The sequence below is a fragment of the Macrobrachium nipponense genome, chromosome 5 (assembly GCF_015104395.2).
Source record: "Macrobrachium nipponense isolate FS-2020 chromosome 5, ASM1510439v2, whole genome shotgun sequence".
NCBI lineage: Eukaryota > Metazoa > Arthropoda > Malacostraca > Decapoda > Palaemonidae > Macrobrachium > Macrobrachium nipponense.
In genome coordinates, this window is record NC_061107.1 from 117780938 (window position 1) to 117795526 (window position 14589).

Genomic DNA, 14589 nt, shown 5'->3' on the forward strand with positions numbered 1-14589 from the left:
GGACGTGTTAAATATCTCAGGAGACAAAACGCCATTTTTGCAGATTCATGGTACATTTATTTCCTTTATAAATTAAATATATAAAACATGGGTTACTCAGATGTTTTAACTGTAGTGCAGAAAGATGATATTGAAATAAAACTATTTATATAAAAGTTATCATTCTGGTTCGGGACAGTATATGGTAACATTAATTTGAGCTAAACTCGATCCTACTTGAGCTAAACTTTCCAAAAACGGTCACTTAATATGACTGTTATGCTTGTATATCAATTGACGAAGTTAAGCATTTTTCTACATGCTGTGGTTCGGAATTCTTTATATATAGTGGGTTTAACGTTATGTATACTTCTGAAAAAAAAAAATATCATGATAAGCTACGTGAAATTTATATACATTTAAGTTTAAGAACATTGAATCGTACTGTGCATATCATATTCACCAAAATGAACGAAAAGTCAGTCAGTTAACCTTGTAATATAAGAACCAGATATCACTCATCGTTCGGCCAGCTAATTCTACCTATTTTTGTATTTAATAAATTATTCTGCCTAAACAAAATAGAAAAGGGAATTGAGTGTGGAACGACTGATATTTACAGACGATATGGTACAGAGAAGCTCTATAAGAAGATGGAGGAACTTGTAAGTTTTTACAGCAGGAGAACAATGAGAGTAAATGTTGTGGAGAAAAATGACACCATTCGAAATCGAATCATGAACGTTTCTCTTGACATTCTGAGAATAGATAAACTTTACCTGTGAATGAATTCGGAATTAATTCAATTAGATGGTGGAAGGATAAGGAATGAGGCGTTGGAGAATAGATGACGCAAGATAGTAAAACCTTTGCAAAAGATAAGGAGTCTTGGAATCCCAATGTCCAAACTTTGAGCTTAGCTTGTCGTATAGAGGAAAAGTGTTAATACTGATTAAAATGAAAAATAAATGGCAGAAGCGGTAGATATGAATTATTTATGTAATGTGCTATCAGGAACTGAAAGGGTAAGAAAGGCAGAGTGTTATAGGAATGGTAAAAGTCAAGAGTAGGCGAAAGGATGGTTTTGTGTTTTAAGATGTTGGTCATGTGGAAAGTCTGAAGCTGATAATTTGGTGAAAAAGCGTACAATTAGGAAGTGTCAGCGGATATGATAAGAGGAAGGGTGGACAGTTGCGTGGTAGGCCAGAAGTAATTCTTGTGCTTAGTAAACATGAACCAAGCTTTGCACCATATGGTTACAGTGCGGTAATAATTATTTTGTCTGTAAACTGGATCTGTTTACGATTTCGGTGGTGCATGGAATTTATATATTAACCTAAACAGCAGTGAAAAGTCTTGAAAATTTCGATCGGTCCATTAGTAAACTCGTAGTTAAGTGATCTACGGGAATGAATTCTATGTACATAGGAATATCACAGGAAAGGCCTTAGCTGCAGGGAATTACGAGGTAAACAGCAATGAATACGAAAGTCCGGCTCTGTTCTTGGAGATACTGTTCGTGGTACCAAATACCCTTAATTAGACACATCAGTGCTATCGGTTACCCTCTAAGTATTGGTTTATTATAAGAAATAAAATGGAGCAATGCTAATTTCTGTGATGTCATTGATGAATACTTCATATAATTCATATGCCACATTTTATATCTTAAAAAATTATATGTCAGACTCGATAAACTTGGTCTTTCAGCTATAATTTAATCATGCATTTTTTCGAGGGAAACAGATCACGCAATGACATAGAACGAATTAGAGACAGACGAACTGACAAAGAAATATAGAGAGAAAGGTGAACATTTTTATTTAAAGAAAAGGACAATTGGAAACATAATTCTCTCTCTCTCTCTCTCTCTCTCTCTCTCTCTCTCTCTCCTGGAGATCGAATACCATGAGAGTTACAGTTGCTTCCGTTTAACTTTTACTATGCTCTGATCATATATTGCATTGCTTTAGAATTGACGATAATTTACGAACTGATATTCTTTCTTGGCACTGAATATTAATAACATATGGTGTTAATTTGTTGTCTGTTCCATATTTTCTTGCACCAGGGACCAACAAGGATATGAAGAACAACTTATGCAGAAAAATGAAAAATTCCTGGGAAGTCAATGCTTCGTATCCTTATGGAGGTGTCATTACCACAGCTTTGAACCCTCCTACACACAACACACCCTTCAGCTATATCTTGCATGCATGCTTGCTTTTCCTGAACATCAGTGCACATCCTTTGTGATATCTCTTTCAAGGAGTTTTCATTAAATTCACGCCAACTGTTCTATTTCTCATCAAACTCATGCATTTTCATAACATTTACAGCAAACCCTCTCACTCTTTCATCTCTACCTTTAAAAACCCAGCAAAATTACCTTTTCATAATTTGCAAATTTAAACCAGCTTACATTGAGTCACTAAAAACATTCCTTTTCATATCCAGCCTTTTTCTATTCCCTTCGAAAGTATGCACATATTACAAATATTTTTCGTGTCAAAGATAACCCTGCCCATAGAATCATTTAACTAGCATATTTTTACTTTTATGCCTTTCCAAATAGATTTTATGGTTCCAGAAGCGATATCCCTCTCTAGTTTCTACACATTTCAACTGCCCCAGGAACATGTATTCTCCAAAGGTCTCATCCCTACACAACATACCCTTGCTTGTCAGTCTATGTGCCAAAACATCCAACTTGATATATTTAGACAAATACCAGACTTCTTTTCTTCTCAGGCATATCTACGAAGATTAAAAATTCCAAGACTTCTTTACTATATATGTACATACAGACATACATACATCATACATACATACATACATACATATATATATATATATATATTATATATATATATCTATATATATATATATATATATATATATATGTGTGTGTGTGCGTGTGCGTGTGTGTGTATGTGTGTGTGTGCGTGTGTGTGAATAGTATATTTATTTATATATATATATATATATATATATATATATGATATATATCTATATATATAGATATATATATATATATATATATATATATATATATATATATATATATATGAGAGAGAGAGGGGGGGAGGGGGTTCTTTATCAACGTGTTGAAAATGGAGGTGACAGTCTGCGGGACCTATGAACATTGAAAAGGAGAGAGTTATGAAAACTTTAAAAAGTAAATGGGCGGTCTCTTTAAACTACAGTTTAATGATAATAAATATAATGTATTTATTCCTTTATAAAATACAAACTTGTGAAAATCATGTCGATTTTTAAACATATATTTCTGGATAACTTTTTCCTTCTTGGTCATTGCAAAGTATATCCTGTTTTTGAGTTCATGAAAATTTTCTTTGTCTGGCATTTCAGTATCTTTTATATAGTCCTTATACTATCCAATAGTTTAGAGGGACCAACGTTAAGAAACACTCAATTGCATGACGGATAGATTATTGAGTAGCTTCGAGGATACAAGGTTTATTACAAGAAAAAAATAAAACTACGTTGGCAAAACAAGATTGATGGTATTTAAGAAGCTGTTGAGTTTAATCTCGACCTTGTCAAAATGATGGATGGAAGAAGTAGCACTCCAAAAATAAATTCATTTTGGGTGAAAAATAATCCTGTCCCCTAAGACAATTTCCCAAAGTTCTTAAGGCTGAAAAATGATCGACCGTTTTTCAAGACAGCCTGTGAGATCCTATTGGATATCAATAGAAACCGAGTGTATGACGCTGATAGGACGTGGAAATGTACAGGATTGTTATATTGAATGCGAAAATACCGAAGCTAGATCTAAGCTTTGATACATAGGCTATTTCAGTCAGATTTCGTAGTTTACATACAGTCTTTTAATATCAACAAATTATGGCTATTCGATACTGAAATCAGTGAAACTGAATACCAATCGCCGGTTTGCATGAAGTACTTTTATTGCGTGGTTATTAATGAAATAATTACTTGGCAACTGGGGAGGCATTACGAAAACAAATTTTTATCTAAAATTCGGCCGTATAGTGAAGGAAATCACTTCTGGAGTTGCTACTGCATTCCAGATTGGTACAAAGACACAAAACGTGACTGAAGAATCTTTTTTCTTTTTTAATACCTCAATAGCATCGCAAATTTCTGATGAGCAGATAACTTTGTCAGAGGTGTAAAATCTGTGTACATATCAATCTTTATTTAAGATTAACATCGAACATGAGCCATATTGCTTTCGTAACCAATATGGCAATTGTAATAAAAAAAATTATCCCTTAGAATAAAATTTTCAAAAAATGTTGAACTTACAGATTCCCGAACAAATAAGAATACAATGAAAACTTTAATACACATAATTTTTACATACGCAAGTTAAGAACTTTTTCCACCAAACGAATATGTATGAAGTAGTAATAATTAACGCTGCAGAGATTAGATAATACTGTAAACGAAACCATGAGAATAACTGTTGACATTTTAATAGATTAAAGGTTGGCTAGTTTCAAAGTAAAATATCAGCAAAAAGATATTCTGTTGTTGCTCATTGTTACAACCTCCCAGGTTGCAGTACAGGTTCTTTTTAGGTCTTTATATTCTCAAGGATTGCAGTCAGTAAATGTACTTCAGTGACAAGGAAGGACGGAAACAGAAACTCAAGAAAACTTAACAATATTTATTATAAACTAGAACAATGACTTAAATCAACCTTGTGAGATTTAATACACTTAATTGTACAGAATATTCAAGAGAACAAATACCTGGTTCTCGGGAACTCAGAACTCACAAGAAAACCTAAAGCTAATACACTAAGCCCTAAACAAGAGAAAACCCCAAGAGAGAAAACATACTTAATATATAACAAGTTGGATCCAAAATAAGGCTAGCCAAAATCACCAATAACCTAATAATAATAAGATAGAAAGAAGTAGGAGATGAAAACAAGGAAAACCTTAATATTCCTACCTATAACACCAAGCTAAGCAATGTGGAACTCAGTCCACTAAATATCAACATACAATAAACTATGACAATATATACATGTAACCATACATATATATATTTATGAATAATGAAAATTGGCAAAAAATATATAATTTCACCTTAAGTGAAATTCCAGAGAGGAGTTGAAACACTCAGGGCCGTGATCAGTTCATCAAGCTGCTAACGGAAGGGCAAATACTGTACGCCAGTACTGAAGGTCAACACATTTCCGATGCAAGAGGAACGATAATACGTCTTACCTGGCGACAGACTCCCTACTAGCCACCTCACGAGTCAAGTAGCTCTCACTCCCGTACAACAGCTGGACGAGGATGACACGGCAGGTAAATCCAGAATCCAGTGCCGGGATACAGCGACGACACAGGTTTTCCGTCAAAATCCTCAGACGGGAAAAGGGGCAGAAACACGCGGTCGCAGATGACAGAGCGTCTGCTAAACTCTCAACAGCAGTGTGAAGGTCGCAGGTGACAACAACACCTGCGCGAGAAAAAGCCGTGATCCAGGGACACACTCAACAGACGTATATATGCGTCTTCCAAAATCCGTGAGGGAAATATCCAAGTGCGTGGTCCAAAAGGTAATTATCCAAAGTCGTCCTCCAAATCAAAATAAATGCTGCGACGGGAAAACAGTACTGGTGAGAGCTTGTCAAGACCCGAACTCTCGTTGACCGGTCGACCATGTCCACTCATCACCTTCCCAGTGTTTATAAACACTCAAAGCAAAAGAATAACAATCGTTAAAACGATAGTTCACTAATACACAAAAAAGGAGGAGGAGGCGCAAAAACACTGAAACAATCGTAAAGCCACTTAACTTACGGAAACACAAGAGTAAACATACTCAGCAAAAATTTAACTTAAAAGTAAACAAAAAAGTAAACAAGGCTGATTTAAATCAACAAAAGAAATAATAATAGTTTTACGTTAACCTAATACCTTCCTCCCCCAAAACAAAAAAAAAATTATTCACATAGAATAAATTTTTTTTTAAATCAAAATACTGTAAGAATGCTGAAATGAAAAGGAATTAATATAATATTATAGAGATATAAAACCAAATAAAAAGATAAATATTTAAAACCCTGAAAAATAAGGTTATGAATAATTATACAATATACATGACAAAAGAAGCATAACTTCACGAAGGAAACTTACCAAACCAGACAATAGGGCACCTTAAAGAAGGCTAAACCAAGACTCGAACGAGTACCAAAAATATAAACTGATAGACCTTACCGAGGTTGAACATACAAAAACAATGCACTTAACCAAACCTACATCTAAACTAAACCCTAAGATAAGGACTCACTCATACTCACACACATACTTGCCATCATATTTTACTATGCAATAATAGTTTTAATACAAACCCAATGAAGACACGAGAAGGGCGAGGGAGGGACAAAAGCCAAGATTACATACGAGAAAGGGCATCAGGAATACGGTTCTCAGATCCCTTAATATGTTTGATAACCAGAGAGAATTCCTGCAACTGCAGAGCCCACCTTAAAATCCTCTGGTTGGATCCTTTCATCCGTTCGATGAACACTAGAGGATTGTGGTCAGTCCAAATCTCTATAGGGAAAGAGAAATTAGTCACATAGGGTTTAAAATGTAGCAGAGTACGAACCAAGGCCAAGGCCTCCTTCTCGATAGTGGAGTAACTTTTCTCCGCTGCCAATAACTTACGGCTGAAGTAAGACACAGGACGAACCTCTCCAGCCCCATTTCTCTGAAAGAGGACACCCAATGCCTACATCACTGGCATCCACCGCAATAATGAAAGGTTTCTGAAAATCAGGAGACATTAATATTGGGTTTGACACCAACACCAGTTTAAGTTTAATAAAAGACTCTTCACATTGAGGAGACCACACAAATTTCTGTCCTTTTTCTAATAGCTTAGTAAGCGGCTGAGCAATGTCTGAGAAGTTTCGGACAAACCGCCTATAATAGCCCATCATGCCGAGAACTCTCCGAACTTCTCTGACATTGCACGGCCTCTTCAAATTTATAATGGCCTCGAGATTGGCTTGTTTAGGGCTACCTGTCCCAAACAACTCATGACCCAAATAACATACTTTGGCCTTGCCAAATTCACACTTACCTAAGTTCACAACAAGACCAGCGGCCCTCAAAGCTTCAAACACGTTTCTCAACCTTACCATATGAGTTCGCCAATCATTGCTGTGAACAACTAAATCATCAATATAAATTTCAGTGCCTTCCAAACCACAAATGACTCTGTTCATAAGCCGCTGAAAAGGTACATGCAGCATTCTTCATCCAAAAGGCATTACTTTACATTCGTAAAGCACAAAGGGAGTTACAAAAGCAGAAATTTCCCTGGCTCGATCAGACAGGGGCACTTGCCAATATCCTTTCAACAGATCCAACTTAGTAATAAATTTGCAGACCCTATCTGATCGAGACAGTCATCAATGCGGGGCAAAGGAAAGGAGTCATTTTTAGTACTGGCATTAACCTTACGGTAATCCACACACATACGGTACTTCCCATCTGACTTCTTAACCAGAACAATCGGAGAGCTCCAAGGACTTATTGAAGGTTGGATGAGGTCATGCTCCAGCATATACTTTATTTCCTCCTCGACTATGTCCCTCTTCACTGGATTTAGTCGATAAGGACTCTGCTTTACTGGGGGAAGCACTGCCACATCCACATCATGCTGAAGCAACCTCGTCCTACCTGGCGAACTCTGAAATACTTTTCTGGAAAACGAACAGATTAAATTAATAATGTCCCTTTTCTGGGTAACTTCCAGATGGTCAAGCCCTCCTTTCAAAACCTCTAGATTTTGAATATTATTAAAGAGAGCATCAGAAGACACCTGACCAACTAAGTCCTCAAAGTTATCCTCTGGAGGCTCTACAACCATAGACACAGGCTCATATACAATAGCTAAAGGATCTCTACCACATGAAATATAAGATTTTAATCTATTAATATGAAAGACCCGGCACTTTCGTTTGGTCCCGGGGGCTTCAATTTCATAATTCACCTCAGACAATTTCTCAAAAACCTTCCAGGGCCCTTTATACCTTGGTTCGAGGAAAATTGTCTGAGTCTGTACTCAACACCAATACCAATTCCCCAGGCTCAAACGACCGCACCTTGTTTTCTTATCAAAATTTGATTTCATGACTGCTTGGGAGGAAGCCAAATTTTCTCTTGCAAATTTCCATGCAATGGCTAATTTCTTCCGTAAATTCTCTACAAATTCCACCACATTAATTTCTCCCTTCTGACCAGATGCAAGCAATTCGTGGAAAATTTCCAACGGACCAACGTACCCGTGTCCAAACACCAGCTCGAAGGGAGCTAACCTGTAGATGAATTTGGATGGTTCCTTATAGCAAAGAGAGCAAAGGGAAGCCCTTTTTCCCAATCCTCTCCCCTTGTTCATAGTAGTATTTCTTTAACACTGATTTAAGTGTCTGGTGGAATCTTTCCACCGCACCCTGACTCTCTGGATGATAAGGTACGCTGGTAGTGTGCTGAATGGCCAGTTCAGCACACTTACCCTAAATACCTTACTCGTAAAATTCGTCCCACAGTCGGTCTGAATTTTACGAGGGAGTCCATATCTGGAGAAAAATTCAATGAGCTTCTCAAATACTGCTCTGGAGGTAATCTTTTTTCATTGGGGAAGGCCTCAGGAAATCTGGAAGCCCTGTCCATAATCGTCAGGAGATGAGTAAACCCAGTCTTTGTTCTGGGCAAAGGCCCTACCACATCTATTACCAATTCTACAAAAGGTTCCCCAATTGCAGGAATTGGATTTAAAGGTGCTTTAGGGATTACTTGATTGGGTTTTCCCATCACCTGACAAAACCTCACAGTTACTAACAAATTGTTTCACTGATAATTTAATCCTGGCCACCAAAAACATTTTGCCAACCTCTTGAAAGTCTTAAATACTCCAAAGTGACCAGAAAAAGAATCATCATGTGACAACCTCAAAACAGACTCCCTAAATTGTGAGGGAACCACAATTTGTTCCACTCGAGAAGTCTCGTTCAGATCATGTGTAGATGGGCGACTAACTCTGTATAACAAAACCTTTTACTACACAAAAACCTTGGTTTAGTTAAATCGGCTGTGTCACCCAACTCAAAATCAAACTTGTTTCTGCGCCTCAATAAACGTGAAACGGTCCCAATCAGGTTGCAAAATATCACTAATACTACTAGGACTATCTACTGGCCCGGGCCTTTCTAACTCTACTTCTAAACTACTTAAATCTAAGTCATCATCATTTATCAAATTAGCTGCCTTAGCAGATGCCCGGGTCATCACAGCCACTGGACAAGCATCCATAGTCAAAATAGGGAATAATTCCAGACCCTTATGGTCTAACATGTCATTTCCCAAAATACCATCAATACCTGGAATGGGGAGACTCTCCACAACAGCCAACTCAGTTACTTTATTATACCCAGGGAAGGATAACTCAACTTCTACCAATGGAGCTGAAACCACTGTGTTCGGGAACCCTCCCAGAACCACATAATTCCCTGAATATTTAACTAAACCATTTAATGATGCTTTTAACACTAATGACCGAGCAGACCCTGTGTCTCGCAAAAATTTCACCTTAAGGACTCCTGAAATCAGTAACCAGTCTACCAGGCCAGATATATTTATCATAGAGTCATGATTGTTCCTTACCACCAGTTGAATTCACATTACTGCCATCACCACTAATCACATTACCACTATCAATCACTGATGGATTCTCAACCTTGGAATTAGTAGGAAATAGACTTGTTTGTAATTAAAGATATAGGGTTGTCAACATTGTTACCATTTCTCTGGAGATACCTCCTTCTAGCGTTACACTGAGCCTGATAATGCCCGGGCTTATTGCACCAAAAGCAGGTCCCATTACCTCTGCTAGCATTACCAGACATTAACCTGTTTTTGGAAAAGACTCTAGTGTGCCCACCACTTGAGACTTTTCCTTGACTATTCTCATTCCTAGAATAGGTTGGAACACCTGAATGTTTTACCCTATTATCTACAACATTACCAGATTTATTATTAAAGTTATTTGGCCTAGCAGACTGGAAATTTATAACCTGGGACCCAAAATTACCGGACCCCGCTCGATGGGTCAAAACAAACTCATCGGCAATCTGAGCCGCCTTACTTAGACTGACCGCTTTTACTTCTTCTAAGTATATCCTCAGCTCCTTACTACAATATTTTTTTAAATTCTTCCACAGCATTAATTCCCTCAAAGAAGAGAAAGAGGCTACCTGACGACTCTTTAGCCAATCATCAAATTGCTCTTCCTTGAGCCTAGCAAACTCCACGAATGAAAGGGAAACATGCTTAGAAAAGTTTCTAAATTTTAGGCGATAGGCCTCAGGGACAAGGTCATAAGCCTTGAGGACCAACGACTTCACTTTACTATAATCACGGGCTACACCCTCCTCCAAAGAATTATACACCCGGATTGCCTTGCCCACCAGCCTACACTGAATTAAGACTGTCCACATCTCGGTGGGCCAAGATAACCTGGTAGCTACCCGTTCAAAAGCCTTAAAAAATTCAGGCACATTTCTCTCATCAAATACAGGGACCAACTTCAGAGCTGCCCCTATATTAAATTTATCAGGAGGGACGGTCCACAGGGAGTACTTAATCTATTAGGAGAACCTTGTAACCTAGCCAACTCCAAATTTACATTGGCCATCTCTAGCTCATGCCGCCTCACCCTCTCGTTCTCTTCAAACTCGAGTTTCATAATTTCTATCCTCTTACAAATTAAGCTGTATTCACTGTCCTCCTGGGACCCTACAGGCTGTACTGGGGCTACATTCACTGGGACAGGGTTTTCTACTAAAAATGGGTTAGTGGATACATTAGCTTTAAATTGCAAATTAGCCTGCCCTTCAAAAATTGTTCCAGTACGAGGAGGATCTTCAAACAAAGAAAGACCTGGATTCACACTAACATCCTCAATCACACTACCCTCTCGCTCTGAGTCACTATCACCGACACTGTCAAAATCCCTAGCTAAATTCTCTCCTTCAGCCATACCTTGAGCTACCTTATTTTTTACAGCTATCAGCAACTGGGCCCTAGTGTTCGCAGCCCTAAGTGGGACACCTAACCAGCGAGCACAACTCACCAAATACTCTTTACTCAATACAGGAAGATGCCTAAGGCAATCTGCCGACCCCAAAAACTCAGCTGGATCAAAAATAAATTCTTCCATGGTTCCAAAATTAAAGGGGGAGTAAGGCAATACACTAAACAGCAACAAATACTGGTAAATCCACCGAGCGCTGTTCCGCCAACCAAAACACTGAGTACACCCGAGTGCAATCCTGTCACGGTCGCCAACTGTTACAACCTCCCAGGTTGCAGTACAGGTTCTTTTTAGGTCTTTATATTCTCAAGGATTGCAGTCAGTAAATGTACCTCAGTGACAAGGAAGGACGGAAACAGAAACTCAAGAAAACTTAACAATAATTTATTATTATAAACTAGAACAATGACTTAAATCAACCTTGTGAGATTTAATACACTTAATTGTACAGAATATTCAAGAGAACAAATACCTGGTTCTCGGGAACTCAGAACTCACAAGAAAACCTAAAGCTAATACACTAAGCCCTAAACAAGAGAAAACCCCAAGAGAGAAAACATACTTAATATATAACAAGTTGGATCCAAAATAAGGCTAGCCAAAATCACCAATAACCTAATAATAAGAAGATAGAAAGAAGTAGGAGATGAAAACAAGGAAAACCTTAATATTCCTACCTATAACACCAGTAAGCAATGTGGAACTCATTCAACTAAATATCATCATACAATAAACTATGACAATATATACATGTAACCATACATATATATATTTATGAATAATGAAAATTGGCAAAAATATATAATTTCACCTTAAGTGAAATTCCAGAAGAGGAGTTGAACTCAGGGCCGTGATCAGTTCATCAAGCTGCTAACGGAAGGGCAAATACTGTACGCCAGGTACTGAAGGTCAACACATTTCCCGATGCAAGAGGAACGATAATACGTCTTACCTGGCGACAGACTCCCTACTAGCCACCTCACGAGTCAAGTAGCTCTCACTCCCGTACAAACAGCTGGACGAGGATGACACGGCAGGTAAATCCAGAATCCAGTGCCGGGATACAGCGACGACACAGGTTTTCCGTCAAATCCTCAGACGGGAAAAAGGGGCAGAAACAGCGGTCGCAGATGACAGAGCGTCTGCTAAACTCTCAACAGCAGTGTGAAGGTCGCAGGTGACAACAACACCTGCGCGAGAAAAAGCCGTGATCCAGGGACACACTCAACAGACGTATATATGCGTCTTCCAAAATCCGTGAGGGAAATATCCAAGTGCGTGGTCCAAAAGGTAATTATCCAAAGTCGTCCTCCAAATCAAAATAAATGCTGCGACGGGAAAACAGTACTGGTGAGAGCTTGTCAAGACCCGAACTCTCGTTGACCGGTCGACCATGTCCACTCATCACCTTCCCAGTGTTTATAAACACTCAAAGCAAAAGAATAACAATCGTTAAAACGATAGTTCACTAATACACAAAAAAGGAGGAGGAGGCGCAAAAACACTGAAACAATCGTAAAGCCACTTAACTTACGGAAACACAAGAGTAAACATACTCAGCAAAAATTTAACTTAAAAGTAAACAAAAAAGTAAACAAGGCTGATTTAAATCAACAAAAGAAATAATAATAGTTTTAACAATTTGAAAGTTGTTTTTTATTTGCAAACCAATTCTCTATCATAGTTTTTATTTAGATATTTAATATATTTTACTAAAAGAAATGTGCCATTTACATTACGAGTCTCCTCCTCATGGTTTAAAACAAGTATTTCTTTCTTAGTCTCTATAAAGTGAATAGAAGCCATCACTCTCTTCCATAGAACGCCTTTGCCTAAACCATCATACGGAATAAAAGAGGTATAATTCTTCTTTAACATAATATCCTATTAATCACAATGGCTTGGACTTGAGATCAAGATGTGCTAATTAAACTGTGGTCCTGAGCACACGCGCTTACGAGCACGTACTTGACATTCCACTCTCACAGGCCCTCTAGGTAAATTAAAACCGATGCAATTCAATTATTCTAAACATTGTATTACCCTCTTCTCCAAAACAGCATAAAGGCTGCTTCCATTTAACATCAGGTTCCGGTGATCCTCCTCTAATAGCTGAATCCTCAGCAAAATTAATGACCTAAACTGAAATTTTACTTTCGTTCCTCATAATATCTTAGATACACTTTCTTTACTACCATTTGAGATATGCAAATGTTAACCATTTGAAGGCCGCTTGATATATATATATATATATATATATATATATATATATATATATATATATATATATATATATATATATATATATTATATATATATACATATATATATGTATATACACATACACACACAAACACACACACACACACACATATATATATATATATATATATATATATATATATATATATATTATTCTTAGGCACGAAGATATAGTAATTCAGTTGTATTCCACATAGGAAAACGAAAATGGTATGTCTCAGAAAATGCCCAACAGTTTCGTCCTCCTATGGAATTCCAAAGAAGTGTTCCATTGGAGGAGGGACCGATTGTTGGGCATTTTCTGAGACACACCATTTTCATTTTCCTATGTGGAATACAACTGAATTACTATATCTTCGTGCTTAAGTAAATATATATAATATATATATATATATATATATATATATATATATATATATATATATATATATATATATACACACACAGAACACACACACACACACACACACACACACAATATATATATATATATAATATATATATATATATATATATATATATATATATATTCAAATTAATATGTGATTTGTTAATAATACACCACCATACGTGGAAAGATAAGAGACTGGGTTTAGCTCCTGACTGATTTTGACTTCATTTAAGCAATTAACGAAGAACTGGTACATGTTTTATACAAACGTACACACAATTGGAGACAACATCCACACCTGATTTATAACCCTCATGTGCATCAGGCTAAAAGGATTGTCTAACAACACAAAAAATTTGTATGTGCCGCCATATGATAATATCTAATATCAATAAAACATATACTTAAAAAGAACTCTTCCGACAATAATAATGTTTATATAAGAAAGGGGTAAAGGTACTATGTTTACAATAAGACAATACTTTTGTAATACATATCTAATACCTTCATTAAAATTTATGTATTTTACAAATTTCTTTTGAATTTACAGTATCAAGGTTATACGTACATGCCTTGGCTAACATTCGTTATGACTGAATCTTGTCCAGTTAATTGTATGAGTGATTTCACTAACATGCACAAAAATTCCACTGTTTACCTGTGCATAGCTTATACACTTTTATGTCCTATTCGCATTTCTCGCTTTTTATCATTGTGACTATGTAAAAGTTATCGCAACACTTACATGGCATTTCTTATATACATTCTTTATTATTGTCGGAAGAGTTTTCTGTAAGTATATGCGTTATTGTTTAATTGTTATTGAACACTACTATTATGTGGCA